Source organism: Apium graveolens, unplaced genomic scaffold (genome assembly GCF_009905375.1).
Source record: "Apium graveolens cultivar Ventura unplaced genomic scaffold, ASM990537v1 ctg5471, whole genome shotgun sequence".
In the NCBI taxonomy this organism is placed as follows: Eukaryota; Viridiplantae; Streptophyta; class Magnoliopsida; order Apiales; family Apiaceae; genus Apium; species Apium graveolens.
Genome location: NW_027418986.1, coordinates 51578 through 76966, shown reverse-complemented (window position 1 = coordinate 76966; position 25389 = coordinate 51578). Strand labels below are relative to the sequence as shown.

The window sequence follows — 25389 nt, the reverse complement described above, 5'->3', positions numbered from 1 at the left end:
TAATCTGAAATAGTCGACTTGTTCATACCATATAATTGCTGCAGCACAAGTACGTATTGACATAGTGTGATATATTATCAGATGCAAATGCATCAAAATTAATGTTTACCGAATGCTGTGAAATATATATGGGGATACAGTATGTTGTGTTACTCCCTCATCTATTTATCAAAAATATGTCCTGCATTTTCTGCTATTTTCAGAATGTGTAGAATACCTTGAGAGCATATAGCATGTCATAAAACTCCTATTAACAGTTTTGCTTGTTTCATGTTCTTGCTAAACCAAACTACAGGGGATTGCTGCATTCCTCCCATATTGGGCGAGTATATCGGACTAATGTAGAGGTTCTGCCGCAAAGTTGCTGGGAGAAGTTCAACCTATTATATACATAACAGCTGAACTAATTTATACTCGCATTACACGATTAATTAAATACTTATAATGAGATAAAAGATTTATAATACGATCAATTACCTGAAATAAATGTAACTGTTAATTGGTTTTGTTGGATGACTGTGATGATTCTCAAAGTTTCAGTTATTATCAAAGATAACTATACAATGCAATATGAACATAACAACAGTAGTAAGGCTATCATGCTTTGTTATATTTTAGTTATTTCTTTGGGCTTGAATGCATATTCGGCGTTAAATACTAAGGCAGTAACCTTGCAAAACAACGTTTTGTTATATTTTCTCTGACTTCAACTACCTAATTTGCAGGAGAAATTCTACCCTATAGTTGATGTATTATCAGGACGTGATTATATCCCATCAATGGTTTATGAGTAAGCATCACAGTCACCATAACCTGGAAGGTTTATTTCATTCAGTACCCTGTTCCATTGTGTAATCTTCTTACCGTTTTTGTGGTTATATTGAATCTTGTAGAAGGAATATAAGGGGCCAAGACTTGAGTGGAATGTACTGTGCAATCTTGACAGTCAAGTATGTAATTTTTGCATATTCTTGTTGTGTCTCCTATTAGTGCCATTAATTTTTATTGAAGCTCTATTGTATCATGCAGCTCTACTGTGGTATCTGCTGGACTTCTTCGAATTTTTGGACGTGACTTAGCAGAACTCCCGTTGGTTGCAACTACCAAGGAAAACCAGGGCAAGGTTAGTTTGAAGATAGCCTAAACAAGATGTTGCATTTTGTTGTCAGATAAACCTTTTTTTATAGCTTGAAACAATTGCTGCTGATCAGTTGATTCTATTATATATTCTAGTATAATTTTCCTCCTTTTTCAAATATGGAGTTTCTGATACTTTAGTCATGTTTTAATCACAAATACTGTTTCCCAATTTAAGTATATAACATTTGCACAGGGCTATTTTCAATTGTTGTTCTCATGCATCGAGAAATTGTTGGCTTTCCTGAGTATCTGAACCCTTGTTCTACCAGCAGCTGAAGAAGCTGAAACTATATAAACCAAAAAATTTGGTTTTGAGAAGATACCACAAGAACAGGTATTGCTGAACTATTAAGTTTTCTTATTATCAGCTTATATGTAAACTTACTTTTTTCGTGTAGTAGTTTCTAACCTTCTATCATGCCAGCTTAACAATTACAGGAAGAAGTGTTGGAAAAGTCTTGCCCAAGAAACCCGTAATCCTGACCATAGGCTACTTACGTCGGTAAACAATCATAAGCGTCAACTAGCAACTAGTCTTAAGATAATAAAGTGGCAGGTGAATGTCATGCTTATTTTGGTGTTTTTCTTTATTTCTGTTATTTTAATAACAAAGGCGTTCCTCAAATGATATTTTACATGCTATTGTCGGTACCAAAGTCAAATTCTTTGTATAGACAGTAGTATAATATATGGATGGATATGTGTAATACTTGATATTTGGATTAGATGAATCTGTTGTACTGGATGTTTGAATATAAGTTGTTAGATTTATGGATAACTGGTATTATGCAGCAATTGGTTTTGGTAGTTCATTGGTTTTTGAAATCTATATTTTTAAAATGTGCATTAATAAAATAGGTACAAACATCATTATAATGGAAAATGATGTCTGTCAAAACTTAATACATCAGTTCTCGTTGACCATTGACATCAGTAAAAACCGATGTTAAATACTATAGCAAAAAAAATCTTAAAATAAAAAACTGATGTTACTGAGCATTATAGACATCAGTTTGTTACAAATAGATATCGGTTACCAATTAAGAACCGATGTCAAAGGTATTGTTCACATCGGTTTTTGATGAAAACTATTGTTACTGGTACTAGTAACATCAGTTTACTGGTTAAATTGAAAGATTTTGCTTAGCTCACATATATTTAAATTGATAAAAATATCATATTATGATGATATATGAAGATTAGATATGCATGATAAATTTAATATCAAGATACAAAAATCGGTTTTAAACAAAGAACTGATGTTATATGCTGTATTTAACATCAGTTTAAAACCGATGTTAAATGGGGGGTCTTTAACATCACCCACGAAGATATCGGATTTTTACATTCATAGACATCGATTTTTAGCCGATGTCTATTAACGTTTTTCTAGTAGTGACTTTTCCTAAGAAACTCTAATTGAAAAATTAGTTGTTTAGTGAAGAAGCAAGACATCACAAAACTGGGGGATCAGTTTCACATCTCAAGTTCATCAAACATCCCTCATGTTTAATGTTAATATAATGAATCTCACATAAAAAAAATGATCTTAAGAGATATATAACCTGGCTCATATATGGCATGATAATCTCTCAAAATCATTGAACCCTCAGACTCCTGCCGAATTTTCAGCTAAACAAAGCAAACCAACAAAATCACCTAGGGGATTAATGCATTCTCATGAAGCGCAACACCAACAACAATAAATGTAACAACTTCTATAGATTTCTGCAAATCAGCAACAACAATAATCTTATCAACAATAATCTTATCAAGAGCAAATTTTGACTAAACCCGCTCTGACCTCGGTCAAAAAGAACTAACAGGGATCTAACCTTTCATTTATACCAATTTTTTTATAACCATGAATAGCACAGCTGTGATAATTTCACACAAAACATCTTGGTGGGAGGCCTCATATTAGAAAACCTTATCAAATGTTAATGAATATTTTTGCCCTGTTGATAGAAGTTAAAAACTCTTATACAATTATTTATAGGCAAAATTATGAGCAAAATTTATTGGATAACATTTATGCAATCTTAATCAAGTCTAGCAGTGTGATTGGGCCACAATCATTTAGTTTTTTCTCACTTATTATAAATATTTTAACTAAAACATAATTTACAATTTCACTCACTTTCCATTTCTTATAATAGCTAAAGATAAAATTAATTATTAATATAAACACTAATGAAATAATCTAAAAAACATAATATTACTAAACATCTTTTTACATAGATAATTATATATGTGACATACTCATAACTCATAAGTTACTAACAAATGTACATTACTGTCCAATTAATCAAACAAAGTCGCAGTTATACTTTAAAGTCAACATCCATACCTTTCTTTGAAGATTATCTTGTGAAAGTGACTAACACAAAAAGTGACCGGTTTCTCCTGTAACATATAAGACCTAATGAAGAAAATTGTATAATTTAAGGGTCTTATCTATCAAACTTGTTTAAAACATTTTTGAAGTATAACTCCTAAATCATTATACAAACACTCACAACATTGACTACCAAATACATACGAGGCCCTCTATTGCTATGCATGAAATTTGGAAAATATTAAAAAAAATTAAATATAAACTCTCTCAAAACTTTTCAAACAGTACAAATGCATGGACTTAAAATCATCTTGAAGAAATGCATCCCAAACACATCCATATTGATTATTTCTTGGATAAATCCAAAGTTAAACGTGCAATTTTTTTTAATATAATCACTCATGCATAAATTAATTCATAATAAATTAAAATCATCATGTTGGTCATATCATATAAAAGATGAGGAGAAATTGTGTCTCCTTTAACTACCTCATAGGAATAGGAACATCGTACTTGTTATAGTTAAAAGTAAACCATATCCTACAACAAAGAAATTAAATTAAGAAAAAAAATTAAAAATAAGATTCAAACAAATTATTTATAATAGAATATGATGCATAAGAAAGGATGAGAGAACTGTAAAATAAGAACCTTCATAGATGCAGCAGAATAGATGCAAAAAGGAATAAATTTGAATTTGAAATTTGTTTGGACAACTGGACTAAAGGAGTAGCTAACAATTGTTTATTCAGCTTGGTTAGGCGTTTATAGCTAATGTTATGTTTGAAAGTCTTGCACACGTATCACAAATTGGCAAAAGGGTATTTCCACCCGTGTGTGCACGAAAGTAAGCATCTAAGGTAGTTTTAGGGAATGGCATATTATGTAATTAATATTAAATTTGGAGGGTATGGGGTGTAAAAAAAACATTGAAATGGAATCGGGATTTATTATATAGATAGAAGGGATTTTAGATAATTGACAAAAAATAAAAGATGTTATTTCATAACAAATAAGTGATAAATTACAAAAATCTAAGAAGAATGAAATTTTATATCCACCTCTTGTTTACACATTCTCATGACCCCATGTAAGTTAAGATCACGTATCAACCCTTCTTTCTTACACTTGATTGGGATTCCTCAATCTACTGGGCCGCCGCCTTCTACTTCTCTGATAAACTATCAGTGACTTGTCCTTCTCCTTCTCCTGGACACTCACTGGGCATCGGTTAGGCATACATAATTTTAATTTTATACTTTTTCTGCTGATCCCCTTATCTGGTGGCCTCACCTGGATGACAATGTTCTGCAGAAATAACAAGGCGTCAGCAGCTTCAATCTTCTTTAAACTGTTGGAATGATTTAAATATAAGTGTTTTAGTTAGGTGTTTATTCGAATTAATGTTTTGTGCTGTATTTGTTTTGCTGACTATGTCATGATACAGAGGAGAGTCCTTAGGATCGGTATCAACTACATTAGTTAGTGGCGTTTATTTAGGAGTCCAGTACGTGATAGGTAGTTTCCATTTTGTTGGCATGTAGTACTTAAGTTATTTTCTTGTAACCAAGTTAATTAATGCAATCAGTTTTTTCTCCCAGTTTTATAATCTTACACGAACTACACCTATATACATAGTAATATATATAACATCTGGTATCAGAGCTTTGGGTGTGGTGAATGCCCAAATTTATGCCCAGACCGGTGAAAAGGAGCAAAGAAATTATGACGGACACAAGTAAGAGCAAAGATGGACCTATTAGTTTGGACTACCCTATGCTGGCGAAGAACAACTATTTCGCGTGGTCGTTGAAGATGAAAGTATTCATGCAAGCCCAAGGAGTATGGGAGGCTGTGGAACCCGACGATCCAAAGGCACCTGTTCCAGTACGGACGGATAAGGTTGTGTTGGCAGCTATTTATCAAGGCATACTAGAAGATATGCTCTTATCATTGGTTGAGAAGAAAACTGCCAAAGAAGCGTGGGAGGCCATCAAAACTCAGTGTATGGGTGTAGATCGTGTGAAAGCTGCAAAGGTGAAGACATTAAGAGCAGAGTTTGAGTCTCTGACAATGAAGGAAACTGATGAAATAGAGGATTTTTACATGAAGTTGTCTGGCATTGTAACAAATATACGCATGTTAGGTGAAGACATGGCAGAGTCCAACGTAGTGAAGAAACTACTAAGAGCTGTACCCTCGAAGTTTATTCAGATTGCATCTACGATTGAGCAATTCGGTGATATGAAAACAATGTCATTGGAAGAAGTAGTGTGTCGACTGAAGGCCCATGAAGAAAGGGTTAGAGAACAAACTGAGAACACAATACTAAAAATAGTAGATACGACATTGGTGCTTAGACATCGGTATGTAATGCACCCGATGTTAAAAGCCTATTTAACATCGGTTTTAAAAAAAGCGATGTTAAAAGCCTGTTTAACATGAGTTTTACATAGTAGCCGTTGTCTATGTTCAATTTTAAAATAATAACAAATTTATGTTTTTCACTTTAACATCGCTTATTTATGCTAACCGTTGTCTATAACCATTAATAAAAAATTACTAAATAAATGTTTCAGTTCCCCCGCTAAGTACCCAAATTTTCCCCCGTAATAAAAAAGTTAAAAATTTATTTCCCCATTCCCCCTTTACTCACACACCCATACATCTCTGTTTCTCTCTCTCCATCTCCATCTTTATCTCTCTCCCTCTCTCCCCCAAACCTCGACTCACACATCAGGGCTCTCTCTCTCAAATTCGCGGCTCTCTCTCTTTGTTATCTCTCTCTCAGACCACGATTGCAATTCTCTCTCAAACCTCCGCTCTATCTCAAAACTCTGATTCTCTCTCTCAAATATTAAACTTCATCTCGTTCAGCTCTCTCTCTCTCTCACTCACTCTCTCCCTCCCTCTCTCTCCCCCTATGTCTTTCTGTCTCTCCCTGTCTCCTTTCTTACCGCTCCTTTCTTGTAAAACCAAATTTAAACCTAATATAAAATCACTGAATTGAGATTTGCTCTCTCTTTCTCCACTCCACTATTGTATTCTCTATTACCATATCTTTCTCCTCTCTCTTCTGTCTCCCTATCTAGATCTTGGTGGAAGAGTCTGGCCATGGTAAAAGCGATTGACGATGGTTTGAAAAAGGGAAGGAGTGTTCCGTAACAAATCGGGCTAGAAATTGGTGGTCTTATTTAATTTAGTAGCTTAAAATCGAGCCGAGAAAGCAAATGTTCGGTTTGATTATGTATGTAAATTTTAAATTTATTTCAAAATTTTATGTTTTGATTTTAATGAAGCTTTTATTATAGGTCTGAAGCTTTGGAGCTTGAAACCAACCTTCAATCGGTAACATATCTCTCTCTCTCTCTCTCTTTTAGCTATATTTACATCCATTGTGTATTTATATAGATATGTCGTTGTATATTTATATTTGTATGTTCAGTTTTATTTATTCTATTATGTTCTACAATTAAGTTTAGGTGTTATTAACATATTTAGCTCTAGATTTTTTGTATTAGATCTCTATGCTTTTGTCATTGAGAGCTATGTCATTTGGACTATTGTAGCTGCAGTTCTTTTGAAGCATATATGGAAGTGGTGTGGCATTGTTCTGAAGAGCTCTGTATTATTGTCGATATGGGTAAGAATCTGGTCTTTGATTACAACTTCTCTTGTTTATTTTATCAACTCTGACATTGATTTCTCTCCCCAGATTTTTGTCATCCCAGTTTTGATTGGATTGCTCTTTGAACTTTTGATAATTGTGCCAATGTTGGTACCAATAGATGAAAGATCTGTACCAGACTGGTGAGTTATATATCACCTCTTATGTCTTTCTTAGAGGGTCTATATGTAAATCTTAAATGTACAAGAGTAGGAACTCTGGGTGCACCATTTTTTATGTGATTTCTGTCACATTCATTACATAGTCCAAAGAAAAGGCTGGTCTGTTGGCCACATTTGAATAATAATGTTGAGAGCCACAGATTCATGCCTCACCTAATTCTGTGTTGAACTGACAAGATGGCATAAGTAGAATTTTTCTCAAGTGGACCAACTAACAAGTCTCATTCTGCTGTTGACGTATTTAATAAGAAAAGTAGATAACTAGCAACATCCAGTAATATTCTTTTGTGATATCTATATGTTCTGTGTTATTTTAAATGATTAAACAGACACTTAATAATCCTATACTGTTTTTAGTAATTCAGATGATACACCGTCTCATTTTTCTTTGTTAAGTGATAAGTGATGATATATATTCTAATGGTACCTGTAATATGTTAATAATCAAACCTTATTTCTGTGTATAATATGGTACCTGTATATTTTTCAGTCACTCTTTCTTCTTCTTGTTTCACCTTGTGATTATAAAGATGAATATTTTCACATCGATATACTAATTTTTTGACCTATATTTCTCAGGAAGAACTGAAATCTATTGGACATATTGAAACTGCTACGCGGTCCTGCAAAGAGTATGTATTTGGAATGGATTGACTACTAAAGTGTGATGTCTAGACAGACCGTCGTGACGAAAAGATAATTCTGAGGATGCCAAATGAGAAGGTGAGGAGGTTCAGAAGATGAAAGAAGGTAACGAATTTGTTAATAATAATTGCGGTGATCAAGATACGAGCCTTATGGTGATTATAAAATATATAAAAGTCGGAAGCAAACAAAATTTGAAGATTTTATAACGATTAAAGAGTTTCAAGATATGTTTTCAAATGGGTTATCAATATTTCTTTCGATAAAGAAGTGAAGCTCGCGATTGACTTAACACTTGAAACGAAGCCAGTGACCAAGGCCTTCCCCAAAATGGCATCAGTTAAAATGAGGAAATTAGCAAAGCAGATGCAAGAGATGTTAGAAGAAGAAGCGATTAGACCTAGTGTACCCATAAGGTGCACCGATATTAATTATTAATAAGAAAGATGGAATTAAGAGATTATACGTCAACTAGCGGAAGCTCAACAAGTCTACTATCAAGAACAAGTATCTGTTACCTCAACCCAATGATTTGTTTGATCAAACGAAAGAAGCAAAGTACTTTTATGAGATTGATTTAAGACTTGGTATGTCACCAACTGAAGATTAAACCTATGGATATATCAAAGATAATTTTCAGAACTAAGTATTGTTCTCGTATCGTCAATTGGATTAACCAATATACCAGTAATATTTGAACTGGATGGACAGTTGCTTTAAGAAATATCCGAGTAAGCTATAGTTGTGATACTTAATGTTAATTGAGGACCATGCAAAGCGTTTAATGATGACTGGGAAGTTGGAGAAGAAAGAAGTTGAATGAAATATAGTTCTTAGCATAGATAGTCAATGTAGAGAAGATCAAAACAGATTCAACAGAAGTTAAAATTACTATGAATGAAAAGAGACCAGAACACCAACAAAAGTAAGAAATTTTATCATGGGTCGGTTACTATTAGAACTTTGTGCAGGATTTCGTGAAAGTTCCAATATCTTGGACGAAGCTAACCAGGAAAAGCAAGAAGTTTTGTGAAGTGGAGAAGGATGAAGGGAAAGTTTTGCGGAGTTAAATGAAAGAATGGTTTCAACACCTGTTTTATTAATTTAAAAGTATCAAGGAGGTTTGGTAGTTGATAATGATGCTTCTCATTAGGGAATAGGATGTGTGTTGATGCAACACTATAGGGTTATTGTATATGCATCCAGACAACCGAAACATTATGAGCAGAAGTATCCTATCTATAATTTGGGAGTAACAATAATAATATTCATTTTGAAAGATTTGGGAAACATAATATGTATGGAGAAAGGTGTAAAATCTATACGGGCTATAAGTGGTTGAAATATATATTCACGAGGAAAAGCAAAGATAGAGGAAGGCAATAACGGACATAGAGACTATAACGGAAGAATTTTTTTATGAAATTTTAGAAGTTGAAATTGGGAATCAGAGTTTATAATCCAAGCAGGAGCAAGGGTGAATAGTATGACCTTTCAGTCGAAGTTGTTAAGGGAAAGATAAGGAGATGTCAAAAGAAGATAATGGATCGATATTAGCAGTAGCGAGAGGAAATTCATGCGCCCAGGAGAATGATCATGATATCCCCAGATTCTCCTCTAGCACTTGGACGCTACAAGCAGAAGAATTAAGGAATGAGATCCCATAGGGAATTCACAATATCGAGTATTTAATCTATTAAAGAAATGCCAAGATATATAAAAACTTAAAGAAAAATAGTAATAACCGGATATAAGAAGGGAATTTCAGAATAGATTGGGAAGTGTTAGACATGCCAAAGAGTTAAAGCGAAGTATTGGAGGCCTAGTAGATAAGGCAGACCCAGGAAATGGTTTTACAAGAAACAAATTATGAAGTATATCAATGATGTTAAGGGAGAAAAAGGAATGAAAGTATAAAAGTATGTACTGATTATCGGGAGTTTAACAAAACAATGAATAAGAAGAAGTGAGACCCTATAAAGAATTGATTACTTATGAGACCTAATTTAAGAAGTGTGTTATGTATTGAGAATTAACTTAAGATCTGACCTGAGAAAATATCAGAGATTACGATCAAAGTGAGTTCAGAACATGGCAAGCTCTGATGATATTATGTGAAATGACAATTGTATCAGGTGGCTATAAGGAATTAAGGATCATGGTGTATAAGGAGTACTTAGATAAGCAAATTGCATTTATTGATAACATCCTCAGCTACTCAAGGAATAAGAAAGTCTACGTGGGATGCCCAAGGATTTTTCTCCAAAGATCAGAAGGAAAGCAACTATACGTTGAGTCTTCAAAACTAAAATTTTGACCGAGGTTAACAAAAGATTCAGAATTAATCCATTAACGACTACCTAAACAAAGCTGTATGGTAACAGATGCCTTATATCGACAGAAAGGATTGGTTACAAATAAGACCACCGAGGAGTTAGTGAATTGGAAAGAGTAAGAGATGTTTAACTGTTTAGAAACCAGGTTGAAAACGAGTACCGCCTATCATCCTTGAATAAAAAGTCAAGGTACGAAAATAATTCAGGAAATGTAAGATATGTTGAGAGGTTGAGTTTTAAGGAAACACTGGAATGATCATTTATCATCAATGTCAGTTTTGGAATGCTTTTTATCAAGCTTGATGCGAACGCGAGTGTAAGTTCCCATTTTTTTTTATTGAGATAAAGTGAGAGAAAGGAAGTTGTTAAATTCTAAGTTAATTCTACACACCAAGAGCGTAATGTTATTGGTTAAAGCAGCTCGGAGTAGACAAAGAAAGAAGATGAAATTGTATTGAGAGAAAGTATGAGCATAGAAATAGGACCAATAGTGTTAGTAAAAGTGTCGTCTTGAAAAAGATTGGATAAGTGTGAGTAGAAGGGACAAGCTAAGTCTTAAAATTAGTGAACCATTCAAAGTATTGATAAATATAAATAAAGTTGTTCATAAATGATATGACCGTCATACCTGTGTGTACACTTAATGTATTTTACTTGTCAATGTTAAAGTGATAAGTATTAAGTTGGAATTAAATGATTGATCAGGAGCCAATGGGCTCTTGTCCAAGTTATTCTGCATATAGTGATCAATCTAAATTCTTGATCGTCAAAGGCAAGTCCTTGGAAACGAGTGCATAGCTATTGTGAGTACGTTTGAACCCTCGAATAGAAGGGTCTACTTAGAAATTTGAGTCAGATATGCTTGATAAATATCCTCACTTAATTAGTTAGACCAGATTCTGAGGACAGAATCCTTTTAAAGGGGGAAGGATATAACGACTCGTGTGTTTTTGAATTATTTAAATATGTGATTATTACGGAAATTATTAAATAAAATATGTGTATTGGTTTTGATCGCTCTGTGTTGGTTGATTATTATATAGGTGTAATTTATAATATGCCGGGTTGTTCATGTGATTAATTATGGAGTCATATTGGATTGTTTTCATTTTCAAAACTGGATTTGGTGCAAATTTATTTGCATAAATATTGGGAATGTTTCAAAAAAATTATTTTTATGATTTTATAATTTTAATAATTATTTTTAGGATTTTATAAAATTTAGAAATTAATATTTTATTAATTATTTATCTTTAAATGATTTTATGAATGCTTTTATTTGCAAAATTCATATTTAATTCTATAATTCTTTAAAAATTATGAAACCCATATTTATTTAAGTTTGGAATATTCTGAGAATTTTAAAATTATTTTGGAAATTTTCGGGATTAGTTTCACGCGCTCGTCGTTTCGTTTTATTGATAAAAGCGGGTATAAGTGACATTTCAAAAATTGTGTTAAAATTTTGAAACTTACGTTTTTATTTACTTCGGGATATTTATGACATTTTAAAATTATTTTCGTAATTTTCGGAGGCTGTTTTATTCGCACCTTGTTCCGTTAATTTCAAATTGTGGGACAAAATAGATCTTTAAATCTTCGTAATTATCCTAAACGAAATGTGTCAGTTTTATAGACGATGTATTGCCACGCGTTTCCTGCTGGTATTTTACAGAAAAAAAAACAACAATAACAAGCACGCACAGTTCCTCGGTATCTCTCTTGATCCATTTTTCTTTCCTCTCGGTTTAATTTCTCTCGGTACACTCTCTCAAATCCCTCCTGTTAATCTCTCATTTCTCCCTTAATCTCTTTATTCCTCCTCCTTTACTCCTCTTTCTTGCTGACCGTTTTTCTCGATTTCTTCCTTTCCGGCACAAGGTCGCCGCACCTGTTCCTTTTGTTCCGTTGATGCTAGTGTTAATTCCCATGGTATTTCAGAAATATACATATATATACTCACATACGTGTGTTGAATCACCCGTGTTTCTCTGTGTGTGTGCCGCCTTGTTCTCTCCTCCGGCCTCCGTGATGCCGCCTATTTTCCGGCGAGGTGTCATTGGTACGGTGGTGATTGTTAAGTGTGTGTGTAAATATTGTGTGTGTGTGTCAAGTGTGTGTGCGTGCAGTTTGTGTGTGCAGCGCCGGTGGCGCGTGTATTACCTGAAGTGTGATGGTGTGGTTCGAGTGTGCTTTGCTTCTGTTGCTTGGCTATTAATTAAATTATTATGTTTGTTTTTATTTTCTACAGAGGCATATTTGACGGATTTTGTCAAATAAAAATATTGAATTCGTGCGGGAAATTATTAAAAAAATAATCGGTGAAATTTTACCGCCGTCGACGATGAGCCTCGGCGAGTCGACGATGAGCCGCGGCGAGTCGACGGTGGACAGTGATGATCCAATTCTGAATTCTAATATGAATAAAAATGTAAAATGCGAATAAGAGTAATAGTTAAATAATATCGGTGATTGGGATTCGTGCATTTGGATTGTGATTTGGGTTGTCATTGTAGTTGTTGTGAATTGATTTGACGTCGATATTGTGTTCGACGGGTAGTCCGATAAACAAAAGAGACGCTGCCCGATTTCCGAGAAATTCACCTACGAAAATATGGAAGCGTATCTGACGATTATCGGGACGTCGAATGGTTATATAGATATATATATATATGTCTTATATGGAACTCGATTGCACGATGTGATGAAATAATTTGCTAAAATCCATAACCCTAATTTTGTGAAATTACAAGTATACGTATTTTCGGAAAGTGAACACCAAACCGATTTCTCGAGAATGTGAACCCTGACTGTTGGGTGTGTTGTTATATTATAATAATCCATATAATTACGAGTCGGGTTTGAATATCGTTAAGTAAAAATTAGTATTGAGAATATGTCAAGCATACCTAGACGTCTAACGTAGGGTATTTCGACCCTGTAGGTTATAGTCGGGAACCTGAAAGTGGATGATGGACTAAAGATAACATAGTGGTCAGTCGACGAGCTCAGTAGAGTTTCAACAGAAAGACCTGAGTGTTGAAGTCGAATCCAATGGGATCTAATGGTTGGGCGTTAGAACCTGAGCAGCAGAGTTGGCTCAGGGTTGATCAGTAATAGTTGTAAAGCCTTGTAAGGCAAGTATTTTTGAACTTTTCTTCAAGATATGTTACCAATGTTTCGAACTGTTTTATAACATATTGTTATCATTAAACATAACTCCTGTTTTATAATGCATATGCTTCAAACTATTTACCCTTAAACCCTGATTCTTTCTTGATCTTGAGCCGTAAGCCTTATTCTTTGTAAACCGTACTTTGTTGATCCTCAGACACCAAACCACACAAATATGATACTACTTCTCAAATGTATAACTACCAAACTTCAAACACTGGAACGAAATTGCTTGAAAACACAAAAGTTTTTATATCTCAACCATTTCTTACAACATCAAAGAACTATACCTCGAACAATTATTATTTGTTTAATACCTGATCACTTTACAAATTGAAAACCATTTCGTATACGTACCTTGATACACCCCTGTGATGCATCTTGAATTGCATTATGTTTTAATACCGATGCTTTATCACTGTTGAATATGATCTTGCTCATTGAATTACATTGTTATTACACTGAATTGTTTTAGAATTGGATAGTTTTCTTTATATGGACCAGATTCGTGGTCAGACCAGATTCATGGTCGAATTAGGCCAATGTGTGCCTTGGATCCAGTAATTGGAGCAGTGCTGTGTGCTTTGCTCGGGGTTAGTGCGTGACTGATCAGCAGCCTAACCTTGATTTTAAAACTTAAAATGAATATCCAATTCTAATGACTAGTTAAAAAGAAACTTGATTCATCTGAATCATCTCACTTGATCATTGTTTAACCCCAGTTTTCGTTATTATGACTTGCTGAGCTAGTTAGCTCACTCTTGCAAATCTTTTTATGTATTCTACAGTTAAAAAGGGATACGGTTGATAGCGAGGTTTCCCAGTTCAATGTACGAGCTAGGATTCCAGATTGAGTTGGATCAAGCTAGCAGAAGCTTATGGAGGTAGTGAGATAGTAAGATTGTAAGAATAATTTTATTATCAGCTGTAAGTTAAATTAGTTGGGATTTGGTACGTTGTAATAAAAATTAAGGTCGTGGCTTGTTTTCATACTTTAACCTGTTGCGATCCGTGGTTTTGTGAAGCAGGGTCATTATAAATAATATTTCTTATACAGGTTAATATATTGTGTTTGTGTTGTGGACCCCAAACTTCTGACCTGGGTTTGGAGGGCGCCACACCATATATTACTTATACAGTTACATATCTTAGTCAATTTTTGTAAAAGCCTCGCACATCATACCTTCAGGATGCTATGAGAATCATACATTATTTAAAATATACTATTAATCATGGTATTATGTTATCTTCCAAAAGTGATTTTTATTTAAAAGGTTTTTACATTATCAGATTGGGCTGGATGTCCTACGACTCGTTGTTCTACTACTGGATATTTTGTTATAATGGGTGCAAATCCAATATCATGAAAATCAAAGAAACAACCAACAGTCTCTCATTCATTTACAGAAGCAAAATATCGAGTTTTGGCTAATCTTACTTTTTAATTAAAATAGCTCTGTTACTTACTTAAAGATTTTCAAATATCGCACACATCTCCAATACCATTAAATTACGATAATCAAGCATCCATACATATATCCGAAAATACGATTTTTCATGAGCGCGCCAAAATCATTGGAATAGATTTCCACTTTTGTACGAGAGAAGATTCAATAAAAGATCATTCAACCAACCTTCATCGGATCAGTTGATCAATTCACCGATATTTTCACCAAATCGCTTAGCGCAACACAGTTTCAAAAATTAGTATCCAAGCTCGGCCTTTGTAAAACATCAACACCGGCTCCACCTTGAGGGGGTAGTAGACGTAAATAATTAGTATTTAGATAAAAATTCATCATGTATTTGTTATATATAATATGTCTATCCGTTTTAACAACACAACAACATCAGTTGCTCCTATTTTTTGGGAATGATCAGAATAGTTAGGAGAATAATATCTCATATGTTTATCAGTTGGAGAATAAAGTAAGAAAAGTAGAGAAGTTAGTTAAACAAAGGAAAGATGGAATGCTGAGTCTTGGAGAGGAGAAAAGAGAGGCGATTCAGCAGTTTTGCGTGTGGATGGATTATCGTAGCAGTCAATCTGAGCATCTAAAAAATGATCGGAAGCTAGAGAGTTCCACAGATCCATTTTTCTTGCAGTACAGTGTTAAGTAAACATTATAATTGTACTGCATGAACTTGACAAATATGCATGGAACTGCAACTTTTAAAATTTTAATTTGATTCCATCTATTTTGTTTTATCTATAGCATATTTGGAAAATTTGCAAGCTATACCAGACAAAAATTTCGAATTCCATAATAAATTATATTCTATTATATTATTTATTGTTCAATATGTTAATGTGGTCATGTTATTTTTTTCCTTCATTTAAATAAATATTATCAAGTGTATACCAAAAAACAATATACAACAAGGAAAATAAAAAACATTTCAAAAAGTCCAATATATCTTATGCTAGTTTACAAATTTTACAAATTACACCTATTTTAACTTCTTTTTTATATTATAAAACAGAAACACTATTACTAAACTACAGTCACAATTAGCTTATACATACTTGAACACTCTTTGATTTGATATGGTTGTAACTTGTAAGTTATAACCATAAGAAATTTATAATATAAACTTTTGCTTAAATATAGACTAAGAGATTATCTCTTGTATAGAGGTTGTTCAAATAGAAACGACCTTAAAAAAAACTAGAAACTTAAGCACAATTAACACACATACAACTTAAATACACCCTCTTACACACAACCCCACTCAATCCCCTCCATTTTAAATAATTTTTTCCTATCATTCAGCGATTTCTTTAAAAAAATTGACTTCACTGTATTTTATTATATACTGCAATGATCAGTATGCATACCATATATGTCATATTCCAGCGATAAATAAATATTTATACTTATGGAAATCACTAAGATGTAGTAACTTATGAAATAATAGTAATTTCGATTTAGTGATTCTGATAAGTATAAATAGTGATTGATCACTAAAATATAGCATATATGACAAGAAAATTGATTTTCGGGAAATGCAGAAAAATATAGTTAATTCGGATTTTAGAAAAAGGTTATCGATTAACGAAAAAAATTAAATTAAAAATGGATAGAATAATACATACATGTACGTGAGGGACGAACATGCCGGACTTGAGGAGGGAGGTGGGACTTTGATAAGATTTGTGTGGTGGGGATTCAGTTAAAAAATGAATTATTGCCATTAGTTGTTAGTTTTTAGAATAGATTAGTTTCGATTTCATATATCTCTCTCTATATATATATTCATTTATATAGAGAGAGTCTTACGCCAATACAAACTAAATTAAAATACAAACTACAAATTACACTATCCCACACACAACTCCACCTTATTCCCTTTATTTTTAATTGAATTTTTCCCGTTAATTGGTGAATTCTTTTTAAAATTCAACTTCACTGCAGCACTACACCAAAAACAGCATGTTGTAACCAAAAAAAAATGTTACAACAAGGCCCTTTTAACGTTACTAAAGGCCAAAAACAGCCTAAGGTAACATAAAATTTAAGTTAGTTTTTCGGTAATAGCTTAGGGTACCTAATCTAACATAAACGTCGTCTACTGTAACATGGCCTTTTCTGTTACCCTAGGCCCCTAAGGTAACAAAAAAAATCCAAATGTAACGTAAAACGCATGTTATAATAGAGAGCCCATGAATTTTCAAAATGACGTGGAATGCTCACATGGCATGCTGACGTGGCATGCAACATGGCCTGTGGGTAACACTTTTATGGTGTATTTTAAGAACCTATGGTAACACTTTTATTAGCTAATGTAACATTTATAAGCAAGCTACTGAAATATTTTACACTGTCTACGGTAACAGTTTATGAAGCTAATATAACACTTTGATAAATAAGAAATTGAAACTGTGCTATTGGTATTTAAGCAACCCCAAATTCAATAAAACATCCAAAACAACAAACATCTAACAAACATCCTCCCAAAACATCCAACCATCCAACAACTATCATACTAAAACATCCAACCCCCTACTAAAACATCCAACATCCAACAAAAGTTAAATTACATAAACAAAAGTTAAACTAGTTCACGACTTAATAGATAGTGTTATACGCTTATAAAATTGAAGGTAATCAGTAGCCCACATGATAGCTTTTGTCGACTTGTCGGACTCTGCTGCTGCTTTTGTCGAATATTCAGACTCGTCGAGGTTGATCTTCCAAGAGCATTAATTAAGGGAAAAAATCTAACAATGCATTAGATGTAAAATGCTACTTCATTCGGATAAAACTTATAGACCATGGTGATGTGAAAGATCCTATTTAATTGTATTAAAAGGATATTTCACATCATAGGGAGTTTTATTCGAATGATGTAGCATCTTACATCTGATACAATGTGAGATTGTTTCTTATCTTTTTACTCTCCATGGCCTAATTCAAAATCAATTAAATCAAAATCAGATTTTTGATATCAAAATCAGATTTTTGGAAAGTAGAAGAAGTGATCGTATATTCCGTAATAAGTATTATATTCTGTCACTTTTACAAACTTTCCTGCACTAATAATATAACACTTTGTCTTACTAAATGGGCAATATAGTATTTAACTATAAATATGTATGTGTGTGTGCATTTAACTATATGTATTTATATTTATCATATGGCTATCAGAACAAAATATATTTCTTTGATATAATGTGGCTATCACAAGACGTGCATTTAACTAGAAGTAATACACCTCATAATGACATGAAAACAATCAAATGAGCAAAAGGTCCAAGCAAAATGAGTGCTATATAGATATATGGAAATTTTATACTGTAAAAGAAGAGATACAGGGGATGATGGAATTCATATCAAATGGCAGAGAATAATAAATCAGCTTCTCTAGAGTCATTTTTAGTTGTCTGGTATATGATACTAATACCGGTTGACATCCCACCAATATCAGACAATATAATAGCCCATTTCAAAGCTCCATTCTGACTAGCAGCAATGTGATACCGATACCACCGGAATGACGAGTTCCAGGAAATTGAGATACAAGTAGCCTTGAAGCCAATGTAAAAACTGCAGAACCTTACAATGAGCCCAGCCACAACTCAATCAAATTCTTTTCAGCAACAATCCACTTTGATCACATTACACTTTCCAACCAAACCCCCATTGTCCCAAATCTTTATTGCATCATATCAAAAATTCCAAAAGGAAAAGTGCACAAAAAAATAGTATCATGAATAATGGACACAGATAGAAACTGCAATACTATTTAAAAACAGTAATAGCCCCAAATCAAACCAAACCTCGGACCCAGGATCTAGTCTTAAATACTTAATTCACATTCTGATAAAATACACATTGAGCAAAAATTAAACAATGTAACCAAAAATTTAACCATAAATTTAGAAACTCTAATACTTCTTCATTTAAGTTTGAAGTAGCTCCAATTTCACCTACTATGACCATTTTTTCTCCCTGTTTCCACCATTTGGTCGATTTCTTATCCATGTAATCATCTTGAATCTTCAAGTAAGTTTAATATTTAGCGTTTCAGTCATTTTTAATATGTTCATTTATAAATTTCAATTAGTGTAATTATTATAACTTTTTATATGATTATCTTTTATGTTTTTTTGAATGATTCAATTACTTGAAATTGTTAATTAGTATAATCTTTTAATCAATCTGTATATAATATTGTAAATCACTACACTATTATTATTAACTTTTAAAAATGAATAAAATATATATTTCAATTATTATTTTATTTATATGTAAATAATTATTAGATTATATTTATATAAATATCATTTTGGAAACACATTGTAACTATACCGCAACATCAATAAGGAAGGGCTGCGATAAACATCACTTTAGAAGGCTACTATTACACTTTTCTCTGCAATACCATGATGAAGCGTTGCAGTATCTAATCTATGGCGTAATGTTATTTTTAATTTATGAAAGGAAAAATTATCTCTTACAAAATGGAAAAAGGGAGGGTTTAATTGGAAAAATTCCTAAACTACCGTGTGTGTGCATATGTGTTTGTGGAAAAAAATTCTGAAACACATTTCAGGGACGTTCATTCAATTTTTCTGGATTTTTAAATGGGTATGATGAATTCCAACTTGTTTCTTGCAGATAAGTATGCCGACATCGAATCGAACGGTTGACGTATACACATCAGGTATTGGCAAAGCCCTGATTGCTTTCATTTTGTAGAGAAATTTATAGGTAAGTTATTTAAAGTGTTATCAGAGTTACCGATTGTGTGTATATTATGTGTGTATATGATGCAGAGTGCCTACCATATAGAGAGCAAAATGGATGCGCTAGGTATAAATTAGAATGAAATGTGAGATCGGCGGATAGTTTGATACTAATATTTTTATTTAATGCGAATGCAAGAGGAGAATGTGAGGGAGTAGGGGAATTATTTGGAACATTTGCAGGATCCGTTCAATCAAGCACAGGTTTTTTGTAAATATACACACAATTGGGTATATAGGATACAAAACCTACGTTGGTTATTCCGTGCACACACTATAATCATTGTAATTATTTAGGACATTTTCTCGGTCAATTAACCCCTTTTTTATTGATTATTTTGAAAGAAAAAGGAAATTTGACTTTCTGATCAAACTAAGGAGGTTTAGGTGAAAAAAAATGAATAAATGCTAGTAGGGAATTAAACTAATAATAACAATTTGAACTGATAATTAAGTTAGCTGAAAAAGATAAAAATCTTGGACGAAAGCCATTTTTGATTTTTCATTCACAAAAGAATAAGAAAAAAAACAAAAAAAAACTACAAGGGCACAATTCTTGTATATGCATAATACAAATTAAATATAATAATTAATATATTTTAGGTGAAATCTTAATAAATCAATAAAAAATAATTACGAAATGCGTGTCTTTATAGTAAATAATATATGTTCTTTAAATGCGTGTCTTTTTGAAGATTACGATTTTAAAAACCTACTATGAAAAAAGATGTCATTTTCTCAAATATCAAATATAATATATGCCTGTCTTTATAGTAAATAATATATGTTCTTTAAATCAACATAAAAAAAGATTGTATGATAAAAAGTGCCTGCCTATGATTTCTCACATCTCTTTAAGAAGTAGTTGGCATGGTGGCTAGTAGAAGTGGCCAAACAAGAGGGCCGGATGAGCCATGCAGGTTTGCTAGCGGGCTGGTTTGGCTAATTCAGGACTCGTAAACGGCATGTATAATTTCGAAATTCGTGCCGAGTTCTGGCCAAATGAAGATAAGTTAGTTCGTGTACGACACGCGAGTTTAAAGAGATAGACGAGTTACAAGATTTGCAGAATTGTTGTTGATAGGCAGGCGAGTGTGGGACTCAACCCAGCTATCCCTGGGCAGAGAGAGCCGAGGCGAGTTAGGCTCTATTTAATTTTAATTTTTATCTAATCCCATCCGTACCTAAGGCATGCAATGTTGAAAACTCATGTTTCAATTCCAATATTATTAATATTATATTTATGAGTAGTGTGTTGACTGAGAAAGGAACATCAAATGATTAAGAATTGGTGGATTGACCAAATATATATATTATAAATTAAATTATTATTTATAAAAAAAATTTATGAATAATTTTCTTTTCCTTCGCCATTTCATGAGCTAAAATATTTAGTTTGTTTTAGAAGAAATTACTCGAAAGTTGATGGCCGGCGGCCGCTCAACTGTTCGAGCGCAACAGTATCTTTTTTTGGCCGTGTCGTGAAGTGAAATTGTATCATATGTTATTAAGAGAGGTTGGCGAACTACTCACTAAAAGAAAGGAGACAGAGGTTGTTGGAGGTAAAAAAGTTTTGGATGTGAAATTTTAGTACGAACGAATATTATTGATTTCAAACTAATAATCTTATAATTTATCTTTTGTCTTTTAGTCATATTGTAAAGTAAAAATTAACTTCAATTGAAGTTGATGATTAAATTATGCTACTAAATTAAAGAAAAATATTAATTACGATATATCAGGTCAATAGTAACTAGAAAAGATATTATATAATTCATTATCCTTACAATTTTTAAAATAATTTTTGGGGAACGGAATAAGGAAAGATGAATAAATTATGGTAACTAGGGTGGATTCTGAATTGATATTATATTGTGTTTTCTTGGAATTACATGGGGGCCATGCCAAGCTGCACGAGCCGTCCGTTAAGAGTTGGTTGTCCACTTGGCGAGTTATACGAGTTGGTGAGCCGAGGCGATTCAACAAATTGAGCCGGGTCAAAACACGTGACGAGTTGTGTGCTGAACCGTGCCGATTTACGAATCTAGATTCTTTAACCCGTGCTCGCTTCGTCTATAAATACGAGTTGTGCCGATTCTAACTCGGCCCAAACTGTGCTATTTTTCACAAGTAAAATTGCGAGCCAGAACAAGTAATGTGATCCAACACGCCCATTTGGCTACTTGTAGCAGTTAGAATTAGTAGGCTATCTTATAGTCTTATAAGCATATCTTCATCTTTATTATGCTATCCTATTTGTGTAACAACTCCAAACATAATGGCGGATACATTGTACTTAGGAGAATAGAAAAGACTTATCATACAAATTAAAAACAACCTTTAATTCATGCTATATGTTCTCACTTTATTGACAATATATTTTGTGGGTTTTTTTTTAAAAAAAATTCAACTACCATAGTAAAACATACAACAACATAATATACTATATGTATTTTCAAAAACTTCAGTCACTTGATTGATTTTAAACATATAGTTTTCTAAATATTTCTTGAAATATTATTATAATATCGATGTTAATTTTGAAAATCAAAATTAATAAAGTTGATATTTATTTTACCTATTTTTATAAAACATCAATTACACTTTTAGATATATTTTTTATCTACAAATGAAATTTGTGTAATTAATTGAAAAAAAACTTATGACTTCATGTACATAGTTTTACTTGAGAAACTACACTTCCGATAATATCCGTTCTTTTTTACCTACTTGTATTTATGAATTATTTTGTACACAATATATTTTTATTTTTACCTTTCATTTATATAAAAAACATTTGAAAACAATATCAAAAAATTGTAAGTGCCAACAAAAAATAATAGCAACTTACATATAAAAACAATAATATAAAGAAAATCGTAAGTGTAGATAAAAAATAATAACACCTTTAAGGTAAGGTGAATTTACTAAGTGGAACATATTTGAAGGGTTTATTATTAATCCTCTCACACTAGTTTAACTACATTGATAAAAAGACACCATATGAGTAAGGTCATTTTGTCATTTTTTTAAGTTGGTAAAACTATACGGGCTGCTGACATTAATAACTTAGTATTGTTAAAATTTAGATGGGGGAGATGGCAGTAATAAATTTGTATTGTGAATTTTTTTGGTTACCCTAAATATAAAGCCAAATATTATAGTCTTGTGCCCCAATGGGCTTCAAAATATTTTTTAAAGTTTTAATTCCCTCCTTCATACCCCCTAAATAGCATCTAAATAGCCTTGTTACCCAGTTAAAAATGGATAAGAGCTGCTCCTCACATCTTGGGGAGAGACCAGGGTAAATGGGCTCTGTGATTGACCAGCAGAAAGCAGCGGATAATAGTTTACCAAGACAGAGGAGATGACGGCACACCGTATTGAGGAATCCCCGTCCAGATCAAAAAATTAACTTAATTGATTATGATTTTCAAAATTATACTAATTTGGACAAGAAAAAATATTTTAAATGGAATTTATTTTAAAATCTTCATAATTGGTAGATTGGACTATAGAGAAAGAATTTCCACAGAAAAATTATTATTTATCTTCATGGTTAACCATCTTGACAGTTACTCCTTAAGTGAATGGCTCAAGCTGGTAGAAGTTCTAAGAGATACTGAGATTATTGAAGAACTTGAATGCCTAGTCAGACTCAAAAATCTAATTATACATGTTTTACTCAAAAGCAACACCTTCAAATTTATAGCAACACCCTCTAGTCAATAGAAACATAAATTTGATGTTGGGTTAAATCTTCTTGCAACATCTTTCTTAATTTTGCCAACACTTGATCTAGTTATAGCAACAACGGTTGATTTATTTTTGCCAACACTTTATTGGGCTAATGCAACATTTTTTGTAGTAATTTCTGAACAACTTGTTACTTAAAAAGAACACCCGAATATAAATCAAATTTGTCCAAACAAATTAAAATAATAATCAAACCAATTCAAACTAAGATATGCATAAGCATCAAAATAATTCCAGCTTAAACTCTTAAGTCATACTCAAATTAACTTTCAAGTCATAACAATTCAAACTATTTGGGCTTAAAAGTTTATGACACGTAGATAAAATTACATGTTTCATATAAAATCTAGCCAAACATGATAAGTATCATATTTAAAAGTCTGTCATATAATATAACAAAAGATTATATTATAACTAAGATCTGCAGAAGCATGAAGGACTTGCATTTCTTGCTCTACTTGCACCGCCATTGTTTGGTTTTTGTATACTCAGTTCTTCAATATCCATCAACAGCTTAACTCTCTCTTGATCCTCCTGCATATTTCCAAAAAAAAAAGTAAATCCACATATTCTGAAAAATCATCTCTATTAACTTAAACAACTTCTCTGTGCAGTTTTTTGATGTTTACATGTAATTTGAAGTATCAGAGGATCTTGGTGCCTCGAACGAAATCGTGGCTGAAACAGTCACAATATAAGAACCAAATTCCTGAGAGTCATGTTTGTCTGTACTAGCAATTCTGCAACCCATTTAAAATGCATCGACTTAGACTAGATTTAATCTAGTCTTTTTCTATAAATATCAATATCCCATACATGATAATAATCACTTAACAATATTTACATTGGACTAGAATTGAAGTTGTAAATTTCCCTGTTTACATTTCAACTCAAGTTTGATTAGCAAACAACAAACTTCAAGAACGAGTTACAATTTTAACTAAGTAATTAGACTTAATAGGTGACATAACCAATCAAGTTTATCTTAAAAATTGATGACCACGAATGCACCTTATTAGATGCAGCAAATAATTTGTTAAAAAATTTTATATTAAAAGCAATATGCGCAAGAACTACGACCAACATCCAACTCAGAAAGCATAGAAATATACAAGTAATAATGCAAACCTTATCAATACGAAGACACAAGCTTGAGAAGACACCAGGATACCACAAAAAAAGTGCTCAAAGCAACAATGATAAATGATAACAGCCTATTTTATTTTAAATCTACCATCACTAAGATATCAATCAAACTTTACTATTATGATAGCTTGCTCAGTGGCCAAAGAAAACATACCAACAATCTTCTGTTATTTTTCCAGTGCAACAATTGTTCCTGTTGTGACCACTTTGGTGTACTACTTCTGTTATTAGACTGAACACCTCCTAGCAAGGTTGAGGAATTTCTTCCATCTCCATTATCATTCTCGCTAATATCTAGAAAATTACTATTTTAAACATAATTTGATACTTTTTATAAGCAAATACCTATCATTTTATATTAAACAGTACATTAACTTTTAAAAAACAAGGGTAAAACAATATCTATTTTATCTATAAATTTATAACAGGTACAATTTTAACAATATCAATTTCAGTAATGTCATCATTTCACCTCCGGGAAGATACTCCATTATAAGATAGAAAAACTCTTCATCTTAGAAAGAGCAGTATAACTAAAAAATGCAGCCACTATCAACCTTGGCCAAAAGATTCCTTTCTGCTTTGACATATTCCACCTAAATCATCAGCATATTTCTGTTATTAAATTTACCATCCACATATATTAAAATATTATTGTTCACTGGTGACAGTTAGGGTCAGAGCTGGTGAAAAGGCAGTGAGGTTAAACAATATGTATGATTCTAAAAGAGAGCTCTGATGCCTCGGAAAATTAG

At 32.6% G+C, this 25389-nt stretch overlaps 1 long non-coding RNA gene across 1 annotated transcript; it reads left to right on the top strand.

The window, feature by feature from the left end:
• Window positions 1–887: 887 nt before the first annotated feature.
• Window positions 888–1669, top strand: LOC141702671 (uncharacterized). Its single transcript, XR_012567227.1, has 4 exons — window positions 888–950; window positions 1030–1123; window positions 1334–1474; window positions 1565–1669. It is a non-coding gene; the product is annotated as an uncharacterized LOC141702671 (long non-coding RNA).
• The last annotated feature ends 23720 nt before the right edge of the window (window positions 1670–25389 follow it).